The sequence below is a fragment of the Tursiops truncatus genome, chromosome 7 (genome assembly GCF_011762595.2).
Source record: "Tursiops truncatus isolate mTurTru1 chromosome 7, mTurTru1.mat.Y, whole genome shotgun sequence".
Lineage (NCBI taxonomy): Eukaryota > Metazoa > Chordata > Mammalia > Artiodactyla > Delphinidae > Tursiops > Tursiops truncatus.
In genome coordinates, this window is record NC_047040.1 from 98,147,732 (window position 1) to 98,156,829 (window position 9,098).

The window sequence follows — 9,098 nt, forward strand, 5'->3', positions numbered from 1 at the left end:
TTTCCTTCCCTTCCCTGATGGGCTATTGCCAGATGTAGTGTTTAAATGAACCCTCTCAGGGGATATGCTGTGTGACTGAACGACCAGGTGTACTTTCTGCTAAGGCTGTGCAGTGGCCAGATTCGTAATTCACCATTTTGTATTTGCTTTCCCTCCTTCTTCATCTCATTTTCTTTTTTCTCTATTCTAGCTGCCTTGGGATTGTATCCCTAATGAAACATTAAAAGTATATTTTGCCTTTTTCTAGGCTTTGTTTTCTAGAAAATTTGGGCTTAGAAAAAGGTATAGTCTGAAAAAAAATAATTATTAGGTCAAAGGATATGTGGGCTTGTGCTCATTTCATTATACCACCCTACTTTTTAATCAGACATATAGTTATAAATATACGGTATTTTTGTTTTCATTACTTATTAATTGCAAATATTTATGTTATAAGAAGAGCTATGTTGTTCTGTATGTATATATACTATATATTGTAAAGTAATATATTGTTCCTTTCTGAGCATTCAGTGGCGGTTAAGAACCTCTCTGAGTGTATTCAATATATTCAGGTATAACGTTACATGAAATCCTTTAAGTGATGAGTTCCAGTGCTTTAATTTTGTAGCTAAATAAAACAAAGCCTGAATTAGTTCTTTATTCTTCTCTGAATTACACTATAAAACAGTTACTGCTCTCCACAGAAGCCATCTTTCTGAAAATATGAAGTAGCTGAAAAGAGCATCATTAGGACAACCCTATATTACAATTTTTTTTTATGTTGGAAAGGTAGTTGGTAGCATAAACTTTCATAACTTCATGATGCAGAGAGAACTTGATTAGCCTTTTGTCCAAGTTTTAACACACTGTGCAGAGGGTAGAAGGAATTAAAGGACATTTTCATCTTATTCGGTCTTCCGGGGTGAAGTGGGAGTCGGCAAGGGGAGAAATGGTTAGACTCTGAGATAAATAAAATTTGTCAAAACCTGGACAGCCGAAGCTAATCTCTGGCTTGTCAGCTCTCCATGGCGTTCTTAGTACTATTACCAGCAATCATAATCCTAACCCACATTTGTAGCTTCTGGTCTAGCAGGGTCTAGCAGTCCCTCTATGAATATGTTTTCAAATGTGTATATATTATTCAGAACACTTCGTTTTCTGTGAGAACGTTGGGAAGAGCAGATAACCGTAACTTATGGATCTGGATCTAGAGTGTGATGTACTGGGTCAGGCATACACTCATACACTCATCCCCTCCTGTTTCCCATTCATACGGAGATAGATTCAGAAAGAGAATTTTTATTGCACTGTTAATGCAGGCCCATTTTATGTTTTTTCATCCATTACTCTGTGGATGTTTTTCTGAGTTGGCCTCACTTTCAGAACCCTGAAACGTAGCTGGACAGAGGGCAGAAGGAAGAGCCTGGATTCTTGGGAAAGTCTCCAAGGGAGATGAATTTAGGTCAGGAGAGTAGGTATTAAATTAGGTGTATATATGGGAATTATGTTGGCTTTTCATATTTGCTTAATCAGGAAAATGGGTGTGGTGCTTTAGTGAACTCCTGAAAAGAGTACACGCAGTCAACAGTGAGTGCGGGGTCTCAACACAGATGTAGGAGGAAGGGGAATTTTTAATGGAGTCGAAATATGTTAGCAATGCTTATAGTTGCCAGCAAGCCACATACACCTGTGTTAGCTTAGAAGGAGGTCTGCATGGATTTGTAAAATGGAAACCTCATTTGAATTCTAACTAGATTAAAGACATTGATGAGCCCAGCCCAGTTTATCCTATAATTGGGAAAACTGGGGCTCTCTTCAGTAGTTATCTACCAAAGAACACTTCTTTGCAGTGCTTTATTGATGGAAAAGCAACATTTATGTAACTGCTGTCATCCTGGAAACCATGTCTTGAATTCAGAGAGTTGCCACTCCTCAAATTGCAGCTTCCTGCTGGTGACTTAGCAAGCCAGGTCAGAGAGCGAAAAAGAGAAAACTAAAAGTGCAAACAGCACCCTTTCCATGATTCAGCCTTTTTTCTGACCACTTCATGTTTCAGAAATAAAGACTTTATAGTAAAATCTTCAGAAAATGTCATTTTTCTCAAAATAATTCATACACATGGTTACAGAAAATAGAATGAAAGGTCTTATAATGGTGAAAATAACAATGGTGTCCGTGAATTATTCTGGAATAATTATATATGATGCATAACTTGAGTGTATGTATTTTCAGCATCCAGGTTTAGGAAATGTGATAAATTAAAGATGACTGCTAATTGTTTGACACTTATGTAGTGGTCTATGTCTGTATGTCTTTCCTTTAAATCTGGGTGGACTCTTTTACTACTGTGAACAATTGAATCTTGTAGAAATGATTCTGTGCCACTTGTAGGGCCCAGGTCTTAAGAGACTATCAACTTCTGTTATACTTCCTGTCTTTTAGAATTCTTACTCTTGGAACCCAGTAGCCATGCTGTGAAAAAACTCAATTACCCCAGAGCAGAAGTCCATGTAGAAAAGAACTAAGACGCTCAACTGATGGCCTTCCCTGAGCTTAAGACCCTCAACTGATGGCCTTCCCTGAGCTTAAGACCCTCAACTGATGGCCTTCCCTGAGCTTCCAGGCAACAGCCAGCACTAACTTGCAGTTGTGTGAGTGAGCCATCTCTGAAGTGGATACTTCACCTCCACATGAACTGCCCAGCTAATGCCATGTGAAGGAAAAACATTGCCCAGCCAAACCTTGGCCAAATTCCTGATCCACAAAATTGTGAGATATAATAAAAGAGTGGCTGATTAAAGCCACTGGATTTGGGGGTAATTTGTTATGCAGCAAAATATAGCCAGAACAGAAATTCTGGCATAGGGAAAGAATAGATATCTTGATTAAGAGATCTGGTTTCTAATTTGGCTCCAACATTTAATAGCTACGTGACTTTAAATATCTGGGGACAGCTATTAAGCCCTTCTCAGCCTTAGTTTCCTTATCTGTAAAATTGCAATAATAATATGTATTTTAAAGGCCAAGGTGAGCATTAGAGATATCATATGTAAAGCAACTATTACATTTCTTGAAAGATGATAATAACTCCATACAGAAACAATTATTCATCAGTTAACCCACTCCTCTGTACCTTCTTCTTCCTAAGCAGTTTTCCAGATCAGGGTATTGCCAAAGGGAATATCATTTTTGAAAATCAATTTGGCAGTGTGATTCAGAGCTTTGAAATGTTTATATATATTTCATCAAGTAATTCCATTTTATGACTCTATTCTAAGGAAACGTTCCTAAATACTGGCCATAATACATCCATTCATGAAATAAAATGCTTATATAGTACTCTGATCTCCACAGAGTACTTAAAGAATTTAAGTCTTTTGAAGTTCATCACTGTGTTATGTAGACACGTCAACCGACCGCAACATCAGCAGTGGTTGAAACTCTCCTCAAGGTAGCACCATCCCCAAATATTAATTTAGAAAACATCAACAACTATTAGGATAAGTACATGTAGTATGATTCAGTATGGAAGTGGAACTTTTAAGAAGTGCCTTTCATTCAACAAATACTTATTGAATACCAGCAAAATGGTAGACTCTGGGTAAGATCCTAGGAGAACAGAGATGAAACCACAGCCTCTCCTCTTTCCTAGAGAGTCTCATGAGGGTTCATCTTGGCCGGAGTCAGCCCTGCTTCTCATACATTCCATAAATGTCTTTACCTGGATGCCTTCATTGTCACAGTCTTTCTACTCACAACAATCTCCCCATGTTACCAGGCAAAGCATTTTGCATGACTCGATTTGAGTTCTACCTCCTCCAAGCAGTCTTCCCTGGATCTGTGCTACACGCTTTCTAGCTCCACTGTATCCCCATGGTGCTAGCTTCTTGCAGCGTTCACTGTCTACTCATCTCTGGCTGTTCTGTATAGCTAGTTTTCTTTTTAAGTGGCTATGTACTATTTTCACAACTAGGTTAAAAATTCTTTATTAATCTCAAACATAACATTTCTTATGTATACCTAATATATAGAATATGAGATACCTGGGTATCTTGTTAAAATACATATTCTGATTCAGTATGTTTGGGGTGAAATCCTGTATTCTTCATAGATTCCAAGAGGTACAGAGAAAAAAAAAATCATTCCAAGTGAAAACGTGCCAGGTGGGTTACAACATGTTGCTTCTAGTTGCTCACAACATAAAGCTGCCTAGAAGACAGTTCTTCATAGATGCCAAGCTCTTAGGTGATGTCCTTGCTGCTTGGACCTCAGACCACCCTTTGAGTAGCCATAGTAAGGTTGTTGAGGACAGTTACCACCGTATTCTTCTGTTTGTCCAGCACCTTGGACAGTGCCTTGGACACAGCAAAGGTGTTCAATAAATGTTTATGATGGTGAGAAACAAAGAAAGAATACAGACCTTGGGACAATACTGACCTAGGTTACAGTATCAGTTCCACCACTTAATGCTCTGAATGATCATGGGCATTCAGTTATTTATAAAACAACCTTGCAGGGTTTCTATGATGTCAGAATTGAATTATGCATTTTAAAGCACTTGGCATAGTAGTAGTATAGAACAAGAGACTGACAAATAAATGGTATTTCCTCTTAATGATGATGAAGGACAATTTTACTTTTCTTCAGTGGTATTGTTCTTGGTTTTATACAGAAGGAAATAAAGGGAAGGAAGGTACAGATAAAAACTTTGGCTTGATTTTTAAAGATTGTTGCATTTCTATTTTATCAGTTTTAACATATGTTCCAAGAGGTACAGAGAAAAAAAATCATGACAAGTGAAAATGTGCCAGGTGGGTTACCATATGTTGCTTCTAGTTGCTCACAATATAAAGTTGCTTAGAAGACAATCAAAGATAATCAGTAAGTAGTACCAAAGGAGAAAACAATGTTACTGTCATCTTCCTACTACCCTGGTTCATACCCAGCCTGTTTGGCAGAGATAGTGTCTACGTATATTCCAGATGAAGCCCTGGCAAAGGCCCTCGGTAGGATGACTCAGAGGGTGGTTGTGAAGAGGGTTGGCATGAAGCATTCGGTGCTCACCTAATTGCATCGGAAAAGGAATTGCATGTTGAAGAAAGCCCCATGCTGTACTTCCTGAATCAGCTCCCCTCATCCACTGGCAGAAAAAGTAGTTAAAATATCCCCCAGATTCAGACAGTTTGTATTTCAGTTGAGACAGTAAGTCGTCTTTCTTGCATGAATTGTATTTCAGGGCAGGAAAATAATTAGGGGAAGTTTTTTTCTTTTGTTTGTTTGTTTTTAATCATAGCTTAAAAATGAGAAGAAATAGAAAACCACATTTACAACGTTAATGGATCTAGATTATGGTCATAGTAGTTGCTAAAACCGTTTGATAAGAAACATTATATGTGAAACTTAATAATAGATGGATCAGGCTGGCATGACCTGAATCTACTAATTAATCTTTCCATCACTAAAGGAGGGGCAGACAGGACCTATTTTTCTTTTGATGCAAGGCAATGGGAAGTGTACGGAAATGTTATAAAGTATTGTTGACAAAAGAAATAACCTATCACTGATCAGGCCTCTAGACCTAACGCCCAGTTTACAGAAAAATACAGGGGATGGAGGTCATTCAATCAGCCAAATCCAGTTATTCTATAAGACAAATAATTTAGTTCTTTCAAATAATAAATAGCAGAAAAAGGAGAATTGTTGTATATTAATAGAGACGTATAATACACATAATGTAAATGCAATGTGTGGACCTTGTTTGGATTCTTATTCAGACAAATCAACTTTAAAAGTATTTTTAAATATTCAGGGAACATTGAACTTGAAGTAGATATTAAAATGTTACAAGGAATTATTGTTAATCATACGATAATGCTGTTGGAGTCATGTTTTAAAACGTTCTTACCTGTTGAAATGCCTACTGCAATATTTCTTGATAAAAGAAGTCCATCTTTACCAGAAGGAGGAAACAGTGACATTCAAATTTAGAGAAGTAAAATATTTCACTGGTTAAATTAGCAAAAAATTAAAAGTATTTATGTTGTCAAGTGTGGCAAAAGTGAGAGTAAATAAAAACTCTTATGCATTTAGTAGAAGTTTAAAGAGTAGAACATTTTGTGCAGCGTCGGCAATATTTACCAAAGTTCATGTTGCATGTCCTCTATTTTAGGAATTCGGGGAATTTCCAGAATTCCTCTTCTAGCTCTGTGAATCAGGAGAGCTGGATGGAAGCTCTACCTCCTGCTGTGGATCTGACTGGGCTTGGTTCCTCATGGCTCAGGTCTGTCCCATGTTTTTAATTTTTGTTATCAATAAACAATTTTTTATTTTTTAGAAATAGTACTGAGAGTTCCCATATAGCACTGTCCTCACAGTTCCTCCTATTTTTAATAACATATTCGTAGAGTATATTTGTTATAATTAATGAACCAATACTGACACACTGTTATTAGCTGAAGTCTATAATTTATTCAGCATTTCCTTAGTTTTTACCTAGTGTCCGTTCTCTGTTCCAGGATCCTGCCTGGGGTACTATATTATATTTAGTTGTCATGTCTCTTTAGGCTCCTCTTGGCTGTGACAGTTACTTAGACCTTGTTTTCAATGACCTTGACAGTTTTGAGGAGTGCTGATCAGGTATAATGTAGGGTGCCTTTGTATTGAAATTTTTCTGGTGTGTTTCTTATGGTTAGCTTGAGGTTATGGCTTTTGGGGAAGAAGTTTCATTGTTGCTTAAATTGTTTCAGCTTTGGCTGTTGTGCCCTGTTAATGTACCTCCATTAGAGAGAGAGAGAGAGAGAGAGAGAGAGAGAGAGGGAGACTGTGTGTGTGTGTGTGTGTGTGTGTGTGTGTGTGTGTGTGTGTGTGTGTGTGTGTGTGTGTGTGTGTGTGTGTGTGTGTGTGTGTGTGTGTGTTGTATATTTCCTGCCCTAGTCCTAGGACCAGCCATCTCTCCAATAAGCCCTGGTTCCTTATTGGAAAATGATTTTAGAAACCAAGATTTGGGTGGTAAGTGTGCTCATTTCTACTGTGGTATTATTTCTTCTAGGCCTTCCCAGCTGACAGAGCAAAAATATATGTGTGCATACTAACCTATATTTATCCATATATCTGTAAATATTTCTTTATGTAATAAACTATACCTGTATTAAGTTAAACATGAGTTCTTACTGAGGTCTCCAACTCTAATCCATTACCACATGGATCATTCTAGCTAGTTACCCTTGCTGGTCTGTAACCTCCCATTCCAACAGTAAGAAACAGTAAGAAACCAGGGTCTCATCATCTACCATCTAGTTACTTAGTTTTTCATTTTCAGTGGACATGTATAGCAGTGTTAGAATTATTAATCCTTATCTCACGGGAAAGAGTTTTATCAACTTATAAAACTGTATAATGCCTATATACAGTTCCTGTTGTCATTATTCTTACAGATTCTACTCATTTCCAAAGTCACTTAGGTCAGTACACTTCCCCTAACCCTCTTCACTGAAGTTGTTTCATTTTTTTTTTTTTTTTTGCGGTACGCGGGCCTCTCACTGTTGTGGCCTCTCCCGTTGCGGAGCACAGGCTCCCGATGCGCAGGCTCAGCGGCCATGGCTCATGGGCCGAGCCGCTCCGCGGCATGTGGGATCTTCCCGGACTGGGGCACGAACCCGTGTCCCCTGCACCGGCAGGCGGACTCTCAACCACTGCGCCACCAGGGAAGCCCTCATATATTTTTAATACAATTAGATTCCCTTACCATAGTCTGCATTGTTCTTGGCACCTCCTAAACTCCTATATGATTTTTTAAAATTTGCATATATTAAGGTTCATTCTTTGTGCTGTAAAGTTCTATGGGTTTTGATAAATGCATAGTGTAATGTACCACCATTACAGTACTATACAGAATAATTTTACCACAGGTAAAATACCCTGTGCTTCACCTATTCATCCCTCCTTTCCTCTCTGTAGCATCAATTGAACTTTTTACTCTCTCTATAGTTTTGCCCTTTCCAGAATGTCATATGATTGGAACGCTATAGTATATAACCTTTTTTGGACTGGCTTCCTTTACTTAGCAATATGCATTTAAGTTTCCTCTATGTCTTTGTAGCCTGAAATGTTGTTTCTTTATATCACTGAATAGTATTTCATTGTATGATATACTACAGTTTATTTATAATTCACCTATTAAAGAACATCTTGGTTATTTCCAGTTTTTGGTGAAAGAATAAAACCACTATAAAATTTTGTATTCAGGGTTTTGTGTAGACATGTATTCAGCTCATCTGAATAAACAACTAGGAGCACAGTTGCTAGATTGTATGGTAAAGCTGGGTTTATAAGAAACTGCCAAACTTCCATCCAGAGTGGCTTTAGCATTTTGTATTTCTACCTGCAATTAATTATATTCCTAATGCTCTGTATCCTTGCCAGCATTTGGTATTGTTTGTTTTTTGAATCATAGCTATTTTAATAGGTGTATAGGGGTATCAATTGTTATTTTAATTTTCAGTTTCCTAATGACGAATGATATTAAAAATTTTTCTTGTTTATTTGCCATCTGTGTATCTTTCTGAGGTATTTGTTCAGATCTTTTGCCCTTTTAAAAATTGGTTTATTTTCTTACTATTGAGTGTTAAGAGTTCTTTGTGTATTCTGAATACAAGCCCTTTATCAGGTAAATGTTTTGAATTTTTTGTCATCCAGTCTGTGACTTATCTTTTCAGTCTCTAAGCACCCATTTTATTTTTACTTCTGGGGCTACAGAATAGGGATGATTAGCTGTTATTCTTCTAATAGCAGTGGCAGAGCCTAGAGGGAAGACACTCAACCTCACGATCTTATTAGAATACCCTAATTATGTCAAGTTTGGTAACATTGCATCGAGCAAAGAAAGTCACATGCTCAAATTCTGCATTAATGAAATAGGGTGGAATATATGGATGGGGGATAGGGAAGAATGAATAATCTTAATAATATAATCAGTCCTATCATCCATGAAACTACAGTGGCTTTCTGTTACTTTATTCTGTGTCTTATTTAATGTTAAACATTTCTTCAATCTTTCTGAAAGATCCTAATGTGAGAAAGCAATCAATTCTGTATTTCTTTCTTTTGCATAATTTTAATTC

The 9,098-nt window shown here is 37.3% G+C and overlaps 1 long non-coding RNA gene across 1 annotated transcript; it reads left to right on the forward strand.

The window, feature by feature from the left end:
* The first annotated feature begins 4,100 nt into the window (after positions 1 to 4,100).
* Positions 4,101 to 8,526, forward strand: LOC141279107 (uncharacterized). The gene is made up of 2 exons (XR_012332863.1): positions 4,101 to 4,142; positions 6,149 to 8,526. It is a non-coding gene; the product is annotated as an uncharacterized lncRNA (long non-coding RNA).
* Positions 8,527 to 9,098: the final 572 nt, after the last annotated feature.